Source organism: Bufo bufo, chromosome 2, assembly GCF_905171765.1.
Source record: "Bufo bufo chromosome 2, aBufBuf1.1, whole genome shotgun sequence".
NCBI classification, from domain to species: domain Eukaryota; kingdom Metazoa; phylum Chordata; class Amphibia; order Anura; family Bufonidae; genus Bufo; species Bufo bufo.
The window spans coordinates 410,730,796-410,751,045 of record NC_053390.1 but is presented as its reverse complement, the minus strand read 5'-3'; positions in this window follow the sequence as shown (position 1 = coordinate 410,751,045).

Here is a 20,250-nt window from a genome sequence, read left to right as displayed (position 1 = left end):
AGGAGCCTCTCGAGTCCAGGGTGTCCCCCGAAAGGAAGAAGGGTTTCTGCCCCTTCCTTCACTTCATGCATGGCCGAGGGAACGCTGAAGTAGGATGAGCCACCGTGAAGACTATCACTGCCCTCATCACTGACATTACCACTCCCATCCTTCCTCTTCACCTCACACCTCTACTGGGCTTGCTGTACTAAGTAGGATTCTGAATAAGTGGAGTTTAAAGAAACAGAGTTTAAGACAAGGAGCAAGAAACTAAGGTTTGATAGATTTCCCTTGTGTGTTGGCTTGATTCTAGCAAGTTCTCCAACTACAGCAGACAGGGTCTAAATCTAAACTCATATTTACTGTTTTCCTTCTTTCTTTACTGTTCATCCTCATTTAAACATGTGGTCCATGGACAATGCTACTAAGTGTGTGTCCTGTGCAATGTATGCATGCCTTGAAGAGCCATTCGAGGGTGAATACATTTGCACTAGATGCAAGCATGTTGCATATTTGGAAGCCCAGATCTGGGATCTAAATAGGCGGCTTGAAATACTTACGCAGGGCCGCCATCGGGGGGGGGGGGGGGTACAGCCGACACCCCAGTAAGGTCCAGAGCCTTTTATTTTTTTGTCAGTCAGTAAGTGATAGGCCGCAGGTAATTAGTATCCTGCAGTAACTTTTACTTTAAATCAGCGCTCATCTCTTTACTATCAGCTCCGGTAACAGGCAGTACGGGCAGCGCTCACTTACTGATGTCACGCGCCTGCTCCTCCCACTAGGCGGTGCAGGCACGTGACGTAAGTGAGTGAGCGCTGCCGCCCGCACTGCCTGTTACTGGAGGGAGCTGAATGTAAGGTTGTAAAGAGATGAGCGCTGATTTAAAGTTAAAGTTACTGCAGGATACAGATTACAGTTTATAAATGTATACTCCTGTGAGCGGCAGGGAGGGGGATCTATGGATGGCGGCACTGTTATAGGGAGGCAGATCTGTGGATGACACTGTTATGGGGATCTGTGGATGACACTGTTATGGGGGGAATCTGTGGATGACACTGTTATGGGGGGAATCTGTAGATGACACTGTTATGGGGGGAATCTGTGGAGGACACTGTTATGGGGATCTGTGGATGGCACTGTTATGGGGGGATCTGTGGATGACACTATTATGGGGGATCTGTGGATGGCACTGTTATGGGGGGATCTGTGGATGACACTGTTATGGAGGGGGATCTGTGGATGACACTGTCATGGGGTGGATCTGTGGATGACACATATAGCATAAGATGCTATATACGGTATGTGTCATCCTCAGATCCCCCTCCATAACAGTGTCATCCACAGATCCCCCTCCATAACAGTGTCATCCACAGATCCTCCATAACAATATCATCAACAGATTTCCCACATAAGTGTCATCCACAGATCCCCCTCCATAACAGTGCCATCCACAGATCCCCCCATAGCAGTGACATCCACAGATCCCCCCATAACAGTGCCATCCACAGATCCCCCATAACAGTGTCACCCACAGATCCCCCATAACAGTGACTGGAGCAGACCTGCTGATAAACACACCTAGGCCACCACCAGTCAAGGTAAAAACTTACAGTTGTCAATAATGTAATGTAGTGTAGGGGGTCATGTAATGTTTTGAGGTCAAAATGGCACAGATGACCACCAAGAATATCTAGAATATCTAAAATTAGTAAAATGTTGCATGAAACAATTTTTAAATAGGTGGCCAACAAAAATGGGGCGGGTCAAAGGGTGTGGTCAATGGGCTGAGTCAAGGGGGGTGGCAAAATTAGCTTTCGCCTACGGTGGCAAAAATCCTTGCACCAGTCCTGTTCGCGTGCCGCCGCCTGCCAGTCAATTCAGGTTTGCAGGCGCGGCGGCGGGAAGTGGAAGCCTTAGCCAGGACTAGGAGGAACCAAACCGAGGCGAGACCAAAGACCAGAGTCCACAGACTGGGGTGGGTCCTTGGGGTGGAGGGGGGCTGGGAGGCGGAGTCAGGACGGATTCTAAAGGGGCGGAGTAGGAGAGGGCCAGGGAGGGGGGGGCCAGACCTTGAGCTGTGTAAGGGGCCCCAAAATTTCTGATGGCAGCCCTGTTAACTTACGTGCATTGCAAACCTGGAGAGAGGCTTAGACCTCACTGTGCAGGCACTTACTGGGGTCAGTGAAATGGAGGTGGGAGGAGGAAGGCAAGATCAGGACTATCAGGTCAGCAGTTGGGTTAATGTAGGAAGACTTCAGCAGGGTGTTTCTCCTAGCAACCAGGAAGATGACTGCTGCAGGAAGCATGGCAAAAAGAGTGCAGGAAAGGTCAGACAGATGCTGGTGGTAGAGAACTCTATAATTAGGAGGACAGACAGGGTCATCTGTTGCTGAGACTGTGAATGCTGAACAGTGTGTTGTCTTCCGGGTGCTTGGGTTCGACATATTGCGGATCAGATTGACAGATTGCTGGGTGGTCATTGTACACATTGGCACCAATGACAAAGTAAGGGGGTGATGGAAGGTCCTTAAAAATGATTTTAGGAAACTAGGAGAGAAGCTCAAGTCCAGGATCTCCAAAGTAGTGTTTTCAAAAATACTGTACTACCAGTGCCACAAGCATCACCAGAGAGACAACGGGAGCTTAGGGAGTTAAATAAGTAACTCAGAAGCTGGTTGAGAAAGGAAGGGTTTGGGTTCATGGAGATCTGTGCCTACCTCTCTGTCGGTTACAGGCTCTACAGTAGGGATGGGCTGCACCTTAATGGGGAGGATGCAACTGCTCTGGGGGAAAAAATGGTTAGATGACTGGAGGAGCTTTTAAACAAGTATCTGAGGGGAGGGTGGGGGGTCATACTAATAAGGAGGTATATAGTGTAGAAAGAGAGTGGGATATAGGTGAGGACAGTGGGGATTTAGTGGGGGCTGGGGTTAGTAAGGAAAGTAGGGAGAATCCTGGGAAGAACTGTATACCGATGAAAAATAGAGCTGCTGGTAACAAGAACATGTTACATACAAACATTAACCAAGATAACCAAAAAATCCATTACATTCCTTTACAGGTAATAGTAATTTAAAATGTATTTTCACCAATGCCAGAAGTCTAGCTAGCAAAATAGGGGGGGGGGGGGGGGCTGGAGGCTATGGTACTAGCACATAGATGTACAGTCGTGGCCAAAAGTTTTGAGAATGACATAAATATTGGAAATTGGAAAAGTTGCTGCTTAAGTTTTTATAATAGCAATTTGCATATACTCCAGAATGTTATGAAGAGTGATCAGATGAATTGCATGGTCCTTCTTTGCCATGAAAATTAACTTAATCCCAAAAAAACCTTTCCACTGCATTTCATTGCTGTCATTAAAGGACCTGCTGAGATCATTTCAGCAATCATCTTGTTAACTCAGGTGAGAATGTTGACGAGCATAAGGCTGGAGATCATTATGTCAGGCTGATTGGGTTAAAATGGCAGACTTGACATGTTAAAAGGAGGGTGATGCTTGAAATCATTGTTCTTCCATTGTTAACCATGGTGACCTGCAAAGAAACGCGTGCAGCCATCATTGCGTTGCATAAAAATGGCTTCACAGGCAAGGACATTGTGGCTACTAAGATTGCACCTCAATCAACAATTTATAGGATCATCAAGAACTTCAAGGAAAGAGGTTCAATTCTTGTTTAGAAGGCTTCAGAGCATCCAAGAAAGTCCAGCAAGCGCCAGGATCGTCTCCTAAAGAGGATTCAGCTGCGGGATCGGAGTGCCACCAGTGCAGAGCTTGCTCAGGAATGGCAGCAGGCAGGTGTGAGCACATCTGCATGCACAGTGAGGCGAAGACTTTTGGAAGATGGCCTGGTGTCAAGAAGGGCAGCAAAGAAGCCACTTCTCTCCAAAAAAACATCAGGGACAGATTGATCTTCTGCCGAAAGTATAGTGAATGGACTGCTTAGGACTGGGGCAAAGTCATATTCTCCGATGAAGCCTCTTTCCGATTGTTTGGGGCATCTGGAAAAAGGCCTGTCCGGAGAAGAAAAGGTGAGCGCCACCATCAGACCTGTGTCATGCCAACAGTAAAGCATCCTGAGACCATTCATGTGTGGGGTTGCTTCTCATCCAAGGGAGTGGGCTCACTCACAATTTTGCCCAAAAACACAGCCATGAATAAAGAATGGTACCAAAACACCCTCCAACAGCAACTTCTTCTAACAATCCAACAACAGTTTGGTGAAGAACAATGCATTTTCCAGCACGATGGAGTACCGTGCCATAAGGCAAAAGTGATAACTAAGTGGATCGGGGACCAAAGCGTTGACATTTTGGGTCCATGGCCTGGAAACTCCCCAGATCTTAATCCCATTGAGAACTTGTGGTCAATCCTCAAGAGGCGGGTGGACAAACAAAAACCCACTAATTCTGACAAACTCCAATAAGTGATTATGAAAGAATGGGTTGCTATCAGTCAGGAATTGGCCCAGAAGTTGATTGAGAGCATGCCCAGTCGAATTGCAGAGGTCCTGAAAAAGAAGGGCCAACACTGCAAATACTGATTCTTTGCATAAATGTCATGTAATTGTCGATAAAAGCCTTTGAAACCTATGAAGTGCGTGTAATTATATTTCACTACATCACAGAAACAACTGAAACAAAGAACTAAAAGCAGTTTAGCAGCAAACTTTGTGAAAACTAATATTTGTGTCATTCTCAAAACTTTTGGCCACGACTGTAGTTGGTGTGGCTGAGACATGGTTGGACTCTTTACATCACTGGGCTGTTAATATTGAGGGTTTTACACTATGTAGGAAAGACCAGGTCAATAGAAAATTCGGTGGTGTGTGCCTGTATGTGAGAAGTGATCTGAAGACAAGTGTGAAAGAGGCAATTGTGGGTGCGGATGGTGAGAATGTTGAAACCTTATGGGTGGAAGTTCAAAGAGATATAAACACTGAAAAGATAATACTTAATATAATCTATGGACCCCCTAATTTCCCAGAGGAGATAGAATCTCAACTGTGTAACCAAATAGATCAGGCTGCAAAGGCTGGTACAGTGGTCATAATGGGAGATTTTAACTTCCCAGACATTGACTGGGGTCATGGTTCTGCCTCAACCGCAAAGGGGAGAAGATTCCTCAACTTGGTGCAGGGCAACTTTATGGGCCAGTTTATAGAAGCTCCCACTAGGGACAATGCTCTGTTGGATCTGGTAATTTCTAATGATACAATTGTATAAAAACTGGGCACTCACTGATAGTTGGGCCAATAATAAAAGCAAATTTATTAAAACTAATAAATAAATAAATAAATAAATAAATATGGATAGCACAACAAGCTGTACGATTAGCTCAATAAAATAATATTAAACCATATAAAATGCGAGAAGTGAACAAACAGTAGCGATCCTATGGTATATGAAATCTTCCAATTATGAATAGCGCACAGTCTCTCACTTCATATGCGGCCGTACATAAAAGAATAGCCCATGGTAAACTCACTCTAGGGTTCCCATGCAGTCATTTAGAGCGATGATTGTAATATAGTATGCAATAAAATAATGTCCCGTAGCAAGTGAGCGGCGTCCCGCTACACTAGCTATATGAGCGGCATCCCGCTTCACAGAGTTCCACTGTACAGAGCTCTATTGCTGGTCTCACAGGTATAAATTGTGAACTGTACAGCATAAAGTGAAAGTCTTACTGGGGTTTTGTGCATATATGCTGTCTTTTCTAGGACACTGCGTTCTCAGTGTAGCTATTGACACTTACGGCTTAGCGTTCCCACTGCCTGTCTGTACCACGCCGGCTTGCACCGTACGCTGACCTTTGCCTGTATTCCAGTGCCGGTTCACTTTGTAACCAATGTGGGCAGGTTCTATGTTCAGCGAACCTGCCCGCGCGAAAAACGCCATTGGTTACAAAGTAAACCGGCACAGGAATACAGGCAAAGTTCAGCGTACTGTGCAAGCCGGCGTGGTACAGACAGGCGGTGGGAGCGCTAAGCCGTAAGTGTCAATAGCTACACTGAGAACGCAGTGTCCTAGAAAAGACAGGATATATGCACGAAACCCCAGTAAGACTTATACTTTATGCTGTACAGTTCACAATTTATACCTGTGAGACCAGCAATAGAGCTCTGTACAGTGGAACTCTGTGTAGCGGGACGCCGCTCACTTGCTACGGGACATTATTTTATTGCATACTATATTACAATCATCGCTTTGAGTGACTGCATGGGAACCTTAGAGTGAGTTTGGCATGGGCTATTCTTTTATGTACGGCCGCATATGAAGTAAGAGACTGTGCGCTATTCATAATATACCATATGATCGCTACTGTTTGTCCACTTCTCGCATTTTATATGGTTTAATATTATTTTATTGAGCTAATCGTACAGCTTGTTGTGCTATCCATATTTATTTATTTATTTATTAGTTTTAATAAATTAGCTTTTATTATTGGCCCAACTATCAGTGAGTGCCCAGTTTTTATACAATTGTATTATTTTTTCTTATGTAGAGTGGGTGTAGCTATACAGCTGTGAGCACCACATTTTTGGTTCTGACACTTTGCAGCTTCATCATATTTTTATATCTAATTTCTAATGATGCAGAGCTTGTTGGAAATGTTACTGTTCGAGAAACACTAGGTAATAGTGACCACAATATAATTATATTCCCCCTAAGCTATAAGAAGCAAACTCTGTCAGGCAGAGCAAAAACACTGAATTTTAAAAAGGTTAATTTCCCTGGGTTGAGGGCAGCATTTCAGGGCATAGACTGGGAACAGCTACTGTCACATAATACTGAGGATAAATGGGAGAGCTTTAAATCAACATTGAGTAATTGCACAAAAAAAACTATTCCTTTAGGTAAGAAGTATAAACAGCTCAAATTAAACCCCCCATGGCTTAAAGCTACTGTAAAAAGGGCAATAAATGACAAAAAAGGGCATTTCAAAAATATGAATCTGAAGGGTTATGCAGCGTCCCACTACGTGTGTGTGGGCACTGCTTAAAAGCACTTTTTACATTTGAAACTGTATTATGTGGTATTGTATGATTTTGTACTATTATGTCTGCAAAATCCCTGTTACCAGGCAGATTAGGTGTAATTTATACATCCCACCACTAGATGGGGATATAGCTTAGGTTCTATATATACCCAGGTCAGGCCTAGTGAGAGAGGTTAGTTGAGACCAGAGTTCAGATTAGTGGAGACAGGTCAGTGTGGAGATCAGTAAGTAGACTGATACTGAGAGTGAGAGAGTGCAGATCCAGCACTTTTGCTCTAATGAAAGTCTAGTCCAGAGAGGGACAAGAAAAAAGGACTTATATACATCCAAAGGATAAAAGCCACAAGTCAGGCATCAAGGACCTTTGGGATATTCAGGTGAAGGATACCAAAGCGTCCGGCAACCTCTCCCAAAATTGCACTGATTTCGAAAATAACCCACTGCTCCCAACTAAAACCTGAAAAGCCAAGAAACTGTGGATTTGCAGAATTAACTCTGTAACATCAAGAGCCTGCATTTTTGTACTGCTGCAACCAAAGTCATCAAAAGTAAAAGTTGTGAGTTGCATCTTACCACTGTCTACCTCCTTATTACCACTATTGGTTGTACCACCATTAACGGTACTGGCGTCACGACAAAAAAACATGAAGGGACTCAGCCGCAACAAGCACCCTAAAGTTGTGAGTTGCATCTTACCACTGTCTACCTCCTTATTACCACTATTGGTTGTACCACCATTAACGGTACTGGCATCACGACAAAAAACATCAAGGGACTCAGCCGCAACAAGCACCCTAAGCACCCCTAACATCAAGGGCATCTCAACCACCATCTTGGCTGATGCTTCCCTACCACAGAGCATGCCCCGGAGGATTTTGTGCTGTCCACCTCAACACTGTGCTGCCAGCCCAGGGAGGCTTTATGCTAACCGTGAGTAAACTAATGAACTGTGTGTTATATTTTGGCCCCTCATCGGTCCACCGTACACCTCACGTGTTGCCCCTGCGCTACTGGCTGGCTGCAGTTAGCTGTAGTCTTTGAAGTTTACAAAGGGCTTAATAAAATCTGTAAAAAGGAGATAAAATTAGCAAAAATACAAAAAGGAACAGCCGGTGGCAAAAGAGACCAAAACAAATCCCCAATTTTTTTTAAAATATATACTGTATTTTTCGCCCTATAAGATGCACCTGCCCATAAGACGCACCTAGGTTTTTGAGCAGGAAAATAAGAAAACAAATATTTTGAACCAAAAGGTGTGCTTTTGGTGAGTTTTGAACTAATGGTGGTCTGTGGATGACACTATTATGGGGGATCTGTGGATGACACTGTTATGGAGGGGATCTGTGGATGACACAGTTATGGGGGGATATGTGGATGGCACTGTTATGGGGAGGGGGGTGGCACTGTTATGGGGAGGGGGATCTGTGGATGACACTGTTATGGGGAGGGGGATCTTTGGATGACACTGTTATGCGGAGGGGGATCTGTGGATGACACTGTTATTGGGGGGATCTGTGGATGACCATGCTATGGGGGGATCAGTGGATGACACTATATAGCATCTTCTGTTATATGTATCATAAGATGTTCCCCAATACACCGGGCCCCACCACTCACAGGAGTATACATATCTAAACAGTAATCCTTAACCTGGAGTAACTCGAATTTGTTTAAACTGATGATCCTATGGATCCTATCCTCTGGATACATGTAGGTCATCGGCATCTGATCGGCAGGGGTCTGACACCCGGGACCCCGCCGATCAGCTGTTTGAGAAGGCAGCGGCGCTCCAGGAGCGCTGCGGCCTTCTCACTGTTTACCTCAGGCCCAGTGATGTCACGACTAGTATCAACTGGCCTGGCCGCGGCTAAGCTCCATTCAAGTGAACATAGCTTAGCCCCGCCCAGGCCAGTTGATATTAGTCGTGACATCACTGGGTCTGCAGTAAACAGTGAGAAGGCAGCGGCGCTCCTCCCTCCCCGCTGATACATCGCTGCCCTGTGCAGCATCGCAGCCGGCAATAAATCAGCCTTAGCAATGTAAAAATGGCAGCATTCGCCCCATACGATGCACTGCCATTTCCCCCCCACTTTTGGGGGGGAAAAGTGCATCTTATGGAGCGAAAAATACGGTAAATGCTAAAAAAAACATGGTCTGAGCAGGTAGGATCCCTAAATAATGGTAAAGGGGGGTTAGTCACTAAAGATAAGGACAGAGTTACTAAGTGGGTTTTTCAGCTCTGTATATACAAAAGAAGAGGAAGTAGCTGATATCTGTGGTGCTGGGGCTGTTAGTACATCCAGTAATATACTCAATTGGCTAACTGTAGATATAGTCCAAGATAAGTTAAATAAGGTAAATGTGAACAAGACTCCGGGTCCAGATGGATTACACCCAAGAGTTCTTAAAGAGCTCAGTTCAATCATTGATGTGCCCCGGTTTATCATTTTTAAAGATTCTGTAGGTACTGGTATAGTGCCAAGTGATTGGCACAAGGCAAATATAGTGCCCATATTCAAAAAAGGATCTAGGTCCTCCACAGGTTATTATAGACCAGTTAGTTGAACTTCTGTTGTGGGAAAAATGTTTGAACGACCCTTAATGGACTATATACAGGAGTATGTGACTGTGAATAATATTATAAGTGATAAACAACATGCGTTTACCAAGGACAGAAGTTGTCAGACTAACCTGATTTGTTTTTATGCGGATGTGAGTAGTAGCCTGGACAGAGGGGCGGCTGTGGATGTAGTGTTTCTGGAATTTGCAAAAGCTTTTGATACTGTCCTTCACAGACTGTACCTCATTAGTCCGCCTGCCTCTCGCCACGCGCTGCCGTGCTGCGGCCGGAACTCTGCCCCCGCCCCCATTATAGTAAATGGGGGACGGAGAGGCAGTCCGGGGGCACACGTGAACTAGCGGCAGGACGGATCCGACAGGCTGTTCACCCGCCGGAACAGCCTGCCGGACTCCCCTGCCGCTAGTCGGAAACTAGCCTAACCTATACAGAGACAGGCCAACTATAAAAGTGACTGATTCATTTTATATTCTATTGTCTGGCACTGAGATGTTGGACAAGTGCCTACCACCCTCCATTAAGCTCTATTTCCCTTTTCTTAAATTCCTCTTTTCCACTAATACCTAAATATATATTTTTTGCGATATTTCTAAATTTATGATATGATTGCTGGAGAGCCAGTAGTTTTAAATTCAGTTATAACAGCATACTGAATTGACCTCAACCTATTGATTGATAAACCAAATGAATGTGTTGCAATATGTCATTGGAGGAATGTGCTGCATATGTTATATAACAACAGGAGTGTGGGAAAGCATATTTATTTTCTTGCTCTATGTGAAAACACCATCTGGTAGCAAAGCTTAGGGGATAGGAATATTAAAGGAACTCTAGCAGAGTCATTTCATGAAATATGAAATTAATAAGACAACAATAACTTATGATTACACAGAACAAACTCCCCAGGAAACCTGAGAAAGAAGGAGCTCATAAAAATATGAACAATACTTGAAAAGAGCTTGAGGGTACATTAGCAGTTCTTTCCAGCTGAAATCATATTAGAATACTTATCTAAACTACAACCAAGGAACTACAAGCAAGGTAGAAATGAGAGAAAAAAAATAGAATTTGTTTAGAATTTCCCAAAAATTCAACTTACTAAGCCTTTAAAGGTTATGTACACCTTTGGAGGCAATTTTTTATGATTGAATTTAACCTATTTTTGGCTAAAAATCATATTTTCAATTGACCTTTAATAAAAAAATATTGAGCCATTATTTCACAAAGGGTTAACTGTTTTTCTAACTGTGTGACTGGTACTTTCACTTTCACTTTGTGCCGTCATCTAATAACTCTTATTTCTAAACTACTAAGAGGTCATAAACACTTATTTAAGCCACATTATTATCAGTAAGAACTGAGCTAAAATGAGTGTTTATAATGTTAGAGAGCAGAGATAAGGAGTAGTGATGGACGAACATCTGCCAGGACGGTTCGCGAACGCGATCAAATGTTCGCGAACCACAAGTTCGCGGCGGGCCCCATTCACTTTAATGGCAGGCGAATCTGAAAAGCCTTCAGCTCATTTTTGCAGCCACCAAATACTTAGTAGAAGTGTACAAATAGTCCCACAACATGGACAGTGACATACTAGAGGGGGATCAATGACAAAAATTCCCACAAAAATATGTATCTTAATCAGGGGACATTTTTATGCGTCTTAAAGGGAAATTCTCTGAAATGTGTCCTGTTGGAGCCTAGAAAATTTTTATTTTAGGCGACGGGAGTACGTTGTACAAATGCTGCACTAACCAAAAGCATTATATAGAAAGTATATTATTGGTATATAACACCCCTGCTTCAATAAAAAAAATTGGGGGGAAACTGGTATATCACACCAGTAGAAATTATTTGTTCCAATAGTGTTTGCCACTCTGTATAGCTCCGGTAACGCAGCAAAACCGCAAACAAATGCAGCACTACCCAAGTGCACTATATAGAAAGTATATTATTGGTATATAACATCCCTGCCTCTATCACTTTTTTTTGTGGGGCAACTGATATATCATACCAGTAGAAATGATTTGTTTTCAATGGCGTTTGTCAATATATGTAGCTGCGGTAACGCAGCAAAACCACTAACAAATGCTGCACTACCCAAATGCACTATATGGAAAGTATATTATTGGTATATCACACCCCTGCTTCAATCAGTTTTTTTGGGGGGCAACTGGTATATCACACCAGTAGAAATTATTTGTTCTAATAGTGTTTGGCAATCTGTGGAGCTGCAGTATCGCAGCAGACCTGCAAACAACTGCTGCACAATACAAATGCACTATAATATACTTTCTATGTTAGAAAGTATATTCTAAGTATATCACACCCCTAAGTAAGTCACACCTATTGATACAACTATGCCAGTCCTTAAAAGGACTTTTGTGGCCCTATTAGCTAGCGTTTTTGTCCCTAACAGTCTGTCCCTGCTCCACATTGCAACCTCTCCCTACACTGGCAAAAGACTGAATGTAAAATGGCGGCCAGATCAGGTTTATTTATAAGGTAGGGGTTATGTCCATGTGCTGAAACATCTCAATTGGCTGTCCTGTACCACCTGATAGATGTGTCATGGGTCAAAGTTCTTCACAATGTAAAAGAATATGTTGCCGGTGGACATCTACATATGTTCGCATGTTCGGCGAATCACGAACGAACAAAGTTCGCCGCGAAACGACCCGTAAGCGAACCGCAAGGCAATCTCTAATAAGGAGTCCGTCTGCTCCTTAGACAAAAAATCCACAGGCAGCTAGTAGAAGATGTCAGCTCTGTACAGGTCTGTTAATAAAGACCAATTTAAAAAATTATTTTTAGCTCAAAATAAATACAATGCAATAATAATAAAAAAAATTGCCTCCAAAGGTGTACATAGCCTTTCAATTTTAGCAATTCGATTTGGACGAATCGTCGAAAATGGTGTCTGCCATTTTACACATCAAATTCAGCATACTAGTGAGGGAAACAGAGCAGGAAAGATAAAAACGGAGGATCACATGACCCTGCGCCGGTCCCTGGCTGACAGGCTTGCTCATAATGCTTTGCAGTTAGTTCACAGCCATCAGGAGGGACAATACTGATTTGTCTACTGTATTAGGTTCTACAGGGTGGGCCATTTATATGGATACACCTTAATAAAATTGGAATGGTTGGTGATATTAACTTCCTGTTTGTGGCACATTAGTATATGCGTCTGCGTTCACCAGACATCAACACAATTTCTATCCGCTCCTCACGTGTTAACCTCGGCGACATGTCAATGGCTGTAAACAAAGAGAAACTTGTAAATAACTCATGAAAGAATAAAGTTACGTTTAAACCAAGTACACCATTGTTTTTCTTGTGAAATTCCCAATAAGTTTGATGTGTCACATGACCCTCTTCCTATTGAAAAAACAAAAGTTGGATTCAAAATGGCCGACTTCAAAATGGCCGCCATGGTCACCACCCATCTTGAAAAGTTCCCCCCTCACATATACTAATGTGCCACAAACAGGAAGTTAATATCACCAACCATTCCCATTTTATTAAGGTGTATCCATATAAATGGCCCTCCCTGTACTTTCTTAATAGTGCATTTGGGTACTGTATAGTGCATTTGCGCATGCACGTACACGAAAATTATATTGCCGATATTTCGCATTGAAAAAAATTATGAATGGTGATCGTAAATTCGAATAATACATCTGGTATGTCACTGTCCATGTTGTGGGACTATTTGTGCACTTTTAGTAATTATTTCTTGGCTGCAAATATAAGCTGAAGGTTTTTCAGGTTCGTCTGCTATTAAAATGAACGAGACCCGCCGCGAACTTGCGGTTCGCGAATATGTGATCGTGTTCGCGCAATCGCGTTTGCGAACTGTCCCGGCAGATGTTCGTTCATCACTATTGAACAGTGGTGTAGGCACAAAAGAGAGGCCCAGTTAAAGGATCTGCGTCTCTGAAGCACTGAGAGGTCTCGAGGAAAGGTTAACCACCTGGGGCCAGTTATTGTGAGGCGGGAAGCTGGATAAATTGGGGCTTGGTTGATCAACTTCCCGCCTCACAATGACCAGCATAGGCGGACCTTAGGGCATTCGGCGACCAGCATCACTCGCCTACACCTGGCGCCCTCGGGCAAGACACCCCACATGGACTGTGGGTTCTTCTTTTGTGTGGCATCAGCACATTTGGCAGTTCCGTACCATTGACGGGCTCACCATCATTAGGGGACATCGTTATCCCCCGGCATTCTCATTGATCCAATGACCATTAGGTAGGCCTCTGTCTTTATTGTTTATTAATTATTTTTTGCTCTGGTTTCTTTCTTCCCTTCATTACCTTGATTTTCTCCTAAGACCACATTATTTTCATTTTTAGGAATTGTTGTCCATTCTTATCAAGATCTGGGAATAATTCTCCTGATGAGTATTGTATGAAACGTGGCAGGTTGGGAACTATCCTATAGGGTTTATCAGGGATCCCGTCTGGACTAAGTACAGGTATCTGGACGGGGTCTCCCCTTTCAGGGCGGGTGCTCTGTGTAGGTATGGTATACCCTAGCCCCCCTCCTGTGATTTAGAGATTTCTAGGGATAGTTGTTCCGGTCCTATCTGCACTGAGCGTCTTTCAGAGTCACTTATAGTCCTGCACGACCCTGTCGGACTAGAAAACTACGGTTCAGGGTTTCTTGAGGGATACCTAATCGTCCACAACTGCAGCATTCCAAACTGGTAGGACTGCTTCTTTTTTTATTATGAATCTTGCCTGTATGTGCTATAGGACTTCAGGTGCCCTGCAGTTCTAAGACTGGATTCTAATACTTTGCGTTTATGCGTTTATGTGTTTTGTCTTTCTTGATCGCTGGTATTACCCAGATATTTTATTGTATTCATTAAAAGTTATATTTTAGCTTCTGGGCTTTTGATTTATTTAATGTTGGCATAATTTTTTAAATATCATAACATTTTTTCGGATGTTAGAAGGCTTAGAATTGTAGAAGCAATTTTAAAAAATTTTAAGAAAATTTCCAAAACCAATTTTTAAGCATCAATTCATAAATGACCCAATTTTAGAAACTACACTGCTCAAATTATTTAAATGATTTAAAAATGCCATATTACAAAATGATGTTACAAACGTTGTTAACCCTTGAGGTGTTCAGCAAGAATTAAAGGAAAATGGAGGTGAAATTTAAATTTATTTTTTTTTACAGATTTTTTTCTGTTAAAGGGAACCTGTCACCTGGAAAAGACAATTTACACTAATCACAGTACCTTAAAGTATCTCTCATAGTGTGCCCAAAGACGTATTCATATCTTCTTTCTGCGTTGTGCTGTCTCATAAAATCGACTTATAAAACTGTGTTTGTCACCTTTTTGAAGTCGTGCTGAAGTCACGGGGGCAGCGGCCTCCTTGACTCAACCGTCAGATAAGCCCGCCCCTATGCCGCTCCTCCGCATATTGATGGACATTTTTCCCTGTAGCCGTGACTGCGCTCTTCTCGCGCATGCGTCGTGCGTGTCCTGCCACAGCAGGATCCCGGCTACGGCTCCCTCCCTCCCTGGCATCTGCATGTTCACTGCGCCTGCGCTGCAGTGCAAGCAGACAGTGATCGCTTACGTCGCAGGGGAGAAGCGATGGGCGCGAGCGCGCTGTATAGGAACGGCGCAGGCGCAGTGAACAAGAAGATGCCAGGGAGGGAGGGAGCCGTAGCCGGGATCATGCTGTGGCAGGACACGCACGACGCATGCGCGAGAAGAGCGCGGTCACGGCTACAGGGAAAAATGTCCATCAAAATGTGGAGGAGCGGCATAGGGGCGGGTTTATCCGACGGTTGAGTCAAGGAGGCCGCTGCCCCCGTGACTTCAGCACGACTTCAAAAAGGTGACAAACACAGTTTTATAAGTCGATTTTATGAGACAGCACAACGCAGAAAGAAGATATGAATACATCTTTGGGCACACTATGAGAGATACTTTAAGGTTCTGTGATTAGTGTAAATTGTCTTTTCCAGGTGACAGGTTCCCTTTAATCCATTTTTTCTTGTGACACAGCAAGGGTTAACATCAAAATTAACCTCAATATTAATTACCTTGATTATGCACTTTACAGAAACACCGTCAGAAGGTGCCATATGGTTTTGTCACGGTAGTGTGACGGTCTCGGTGTGGGTAGTGCGACGTGACATGTTGCCGTGCATGTCGTTGCCAGGGGCAACGTGTGGTGATTGGCATGTGTGTTATCTGCTCCTGTTTCCCCTGTTCCTTCCCTGGCTGGTGCGTTAGGGGTTAACCACCTTTCTGGGTGTGGTCACTAGGTGCTTCTTATACCTGTGGCTGGAAGCCAGGAGTCAGTTGTACTCCCGCCTTGGTGTGTGCTGGAGTTTTGCTCCTGGTCTGGATTTGTCATCTTTCAGTGTGAGGGCCACCTAGTGGGACATCAATGTCATCCCGGTGTCACCTTCCCTTTACTTCCCTATTTTATGTGTGGTGTTGTTTGTATGGGTTGGTGTTATATGTCTGGTCGTTGTTACTCCTATTTCAGGGATTATCATGGCGACTCAGGGTCCAAGGTTCCTGGGTATGAGCCGTCCTACCATCTGGATCTGCAAATACGGTTAGAAGTCAGGGCAAGGATTAGGGTGGCATTAGGAGGTGACCTGCTCCCTTTTCCCTGTTTCCAGGCCTAGCTGCTTCCCCGTTTTCCCATGCTATACTGTGGGGAGTTTTTCCCCACTCCCCACCGTGACAGGTTTTTGGAGGTCACATTTTGTTGAAATGGTTTTTGGGCGTCATGTTATATTTAAAGAGACCCTGATGTACCCCTACAGTGGAATCCCCAAAAAGTGACCCCATTTTGGAAACTGCACCCCTCAAGGAATTTTGTAAGAGGTGTACTGACCACTTTGACCCCCACAGGTGTTTTATGGAATTTAGAAACACTGTGAAAATGAAAAATGTAATTTCTTCCAATAAAATGTCACAAGGGGTAACATGAGAAAAAGCACCCCAAGTTTGTTAATCATTTTCTCCTGAATATGGCAACACCCCATATGTGGTCGTAAACTGCTGTAGGAGCATAACGCAGGACTCAGAAGGGAAGGAGTGCCATATGGCTTTTGCAGCACAGATTTTAATGGATTGGTTTACGGGCACTAGAGATGCACTAAAAGATTCCACAGAATCATTTTGTCCGATCACCCGGGCTTTTTCATTTCATATGCCCTGCTGATCTTTTAGCTCATGTTGGTATTGGTCTCTGGGGTACAAGTACAGCTATTTCTTTCAACCATAAGGTTTTCTCCATGTGAGGACTTTTTGCAGGATGAATAACCATCATTATTGGTTCTATTTTGGGGCACATACAACTTTTCGATCACTTTTTATTTCACTTTTTAGGAAGCAGGATAAAGAAATACAACAATTCTACAATTGCTTTTTGGGTTTTGTTATTGCGGCGTACACTGTGCAGAAATAATGAAATGTTATCTTTATTTTGCTGGTCAGTATAATTACAGAGATACCAATTTTATATACATTTTTTATGTTTTACCGCTTTTACACAAAGCATTTTTATAAAGAAAAATCATGTTTTTTGCATCGCCATAGAATGGAAGACATAATTTTTTTTTTTTTGGGCGATTGTTTTATATGGAGGCTCATTTTTTGCGAAATGAGGTGACTTTTTCATTGGTACTATTCTGGGGTACATATGACTTTTTGATCACTCGATCTTACACATTTTGTAAGGTGAGGTGACAAAAAATGACTGGCACTGTTTCTATTTATTTATTTTTACAGATTTCACCTGACGGGGTAGATCATGTGATATTTTTATAACGCAGGTTGTTACAGACGCAATGATTTCTAATATGTCTATTTTTTTATGTTTTACACAGTAAAAGCATTTTTTAAAAGAAAAAAATCTAGTTTTTGTGCTGCCGTTTTCTGAGATCCATTTTTTTAAATATTTTGTGTGATTTTCTTACGTGGGTGCTAATTTTTTGTGGTATTAGGTGATGTTTTCATTGGCACTATTTTAGGGTACATATAACTTTTTGATCGCTTGGTATTACACTTTTTGTGAGGCAAGGTGACCAAAAATTGCTGTTTTGGCCCAGTTTTTATTTTTATTTTTCTACATCATTCACCTGACAGGGTAGATCATGTAATATTTTTATAGAGCCGGTTGTTACAAACACAACAATACCTAATACAGTATGTCTATTTTTTTTTACACAGTAAAAGCATTTTGGAAAAATATGTCTGTGAAGGTTCTCATTTATCCAGGTCATGGTATATCTGTAAAGAATAAATCAAGGCAACTGGACTTACTGTAGATTTCTTGAAAACTTTTTTTTACGTTGTTTACCTGATCATGTGATATTTTTATAGAGCTGGTCGATAAGGATATGGCGATACCTAATATGTCTATTTTTTCTAATTTTATATTTAATTAGGGGAAATTTTTTTATTATATAAAACATTTATTTTTACTTTTTTTACTTTTTATTTTTGTACCACTGTGGGACACATTTTTGGGTCTGATTCCCTCTACAATGCTTTACAATATATGTGTATTGCAATGTATTAACTGTCAGTGTATTACCAGTTTAATACACTGACAGCCTACCTGTCTGTGAGACCCAGGGGTTTGAATCTCACAGGCTTGTGTAGAAGGCAAGTCCCAATGCTGTGGAAGCCTTCCCAGCCATGGGGCCCCATCACCGCAGTGCGTGGACCTGATGGGGATGGAGAGTTACCCTCCTCCCTCCGCAAACCCTGTACATGCTGTGGTCAGCGCTGACCGTGGCACTGGCGTATACAGCAGAGGCTTGGCTGTCAGAAACAGCCAGGCCCCTGCCGCTGATCAAGCAGGTGCAGTTTCTGTACGGCACTGTGCGCCAGGACCCCTGTACATGGAAATACTGATATGTATATCCCATCACCATCAACTACTGCAGAAATTAGTATGAATTTCTTCAATTTTCAAAGCTCACTAATAGTCCTTCCTTTTACTTGTATTTCTTATCAGGAAACAAGGGCTAATGTTCGCAAGAGTACTTATCACAACATTATACACTGTTATGGTGGCAATTTTGCTGACAATTATCTGTTTCTGAAAACCTATTATATAAATATTATCTGGATAACTAAATAGATATTGCTTTCTTTAGTTATACCAGTAAACATGAATAATAAACTCTGCCAGCCAGGAAATTGGTTTGTGTAGAGCAATTAAAAACAGATTGTCATTAGGTAGGCTAGATAGCGGCTTCAATATTAGAGGTGAGATCTGGTCTAAATGTTTCAAATTGATTTTAATACAAAATTTGAATTTGCATAATTTAACTTCTGTGAATCTTCTATTACACATAGGTAAATATGTAATTCCTATAATTTCTACACTTTTTCATAAGGGGTAAAAATTTGCAATAGCACATACTGTATATTAAAGTAAGTTACATTGATATCAATTGTATGGAATATGGATTATTGCGAGGCATTCTGTTACATACCATTATGCCTTGCATCTTAGTTAGAAGACTCTTCAATATTCAACACTTTTTCCCATTATCTTACATATTTTACAATACAGTGCCCTCAAAAGTATTACAATAGGAGTACAGTATGAACACATATTGGATCAAAACTTCTCAAGATAACAAAGTTAGATGAAATGAAGATTTAAAGAGTTAATCTGCTAAAGAGTAAAAAAAAAAAATAAAGGAAGTAAGTGTAGGGAGTTAAAAAAAAGTGGTACAGAATCGGGTTCATGAAAGAAGGGTTTGGGTTCATGGAAATATGGGCTTACTTCGCTGTTGGATCAAGGCTCTACAGTAAGGACAGACTGCCCCTTAATGGGGTGGGTACAGTTGCTCTAAGGGAAAGAATACTTTAACTACTGGAGGAGCTTAGAATCTGGGCAGAAGGAGGGTGGTCATACAAAAATGGGGGTAGATAGAGCAGATATAGAGTGGGGTATAGGAGGGACTGGTTCAGGAACAAAGGGTTTGGGTTAATGGAGAAGTGGGCTAACTTCTCTGTCGATTACAAGCTCTACAGTAAGGGCGCTTTGCCCCTTAATGGGGAGGGTGCAGACTGCTGGAGGAGCTTAGAATCTGGGGGGAAGGAGGGTTGTCATACAAAAATGTGGGTACATAGAGTGGATAGAGAGTTGGGTATAGGAGGGGCTGGTTCAGGAATGAAGGGTTTGGGTTCATGGAGATGCATCATTTTTTACTGAATAGAATGGTGCAGAATTACATGCTACTTCCACCACAGAACAATTGAAAACTGATAGAAAAGTTCATAAAGTTCAAAAAACTGAAAATCAGTTCCATTTATCTGAATAGGGTTATTTGGTGGCAACAACATGAACAAGACAGAAATGTCTGCAGCAAATCGGCCATGTGTGAATTCACTCTAATGGGTGGTGTCATAAGTTTTTACTCCATCTGCATTAAATTCTATGTTATTAATTTTATACTTCTGTGTAGCACAAGTGGTTAAAATGCCTTTAACTCCTACAAGTGGTTTCACTTGCTAGTTTACAATGCTGGGTATAGTAGGTCAATGCAGGACATAGTGTTTAAAGCAATGGGTCAGCTAAGTCCATTCTTCTGTCCCCACCCTATGCAAAATATCCCATTAATTAATATCAACATAAACAGAATTAGGCTAGAGCAGACGTTGGGAACTGACATTTTAAAT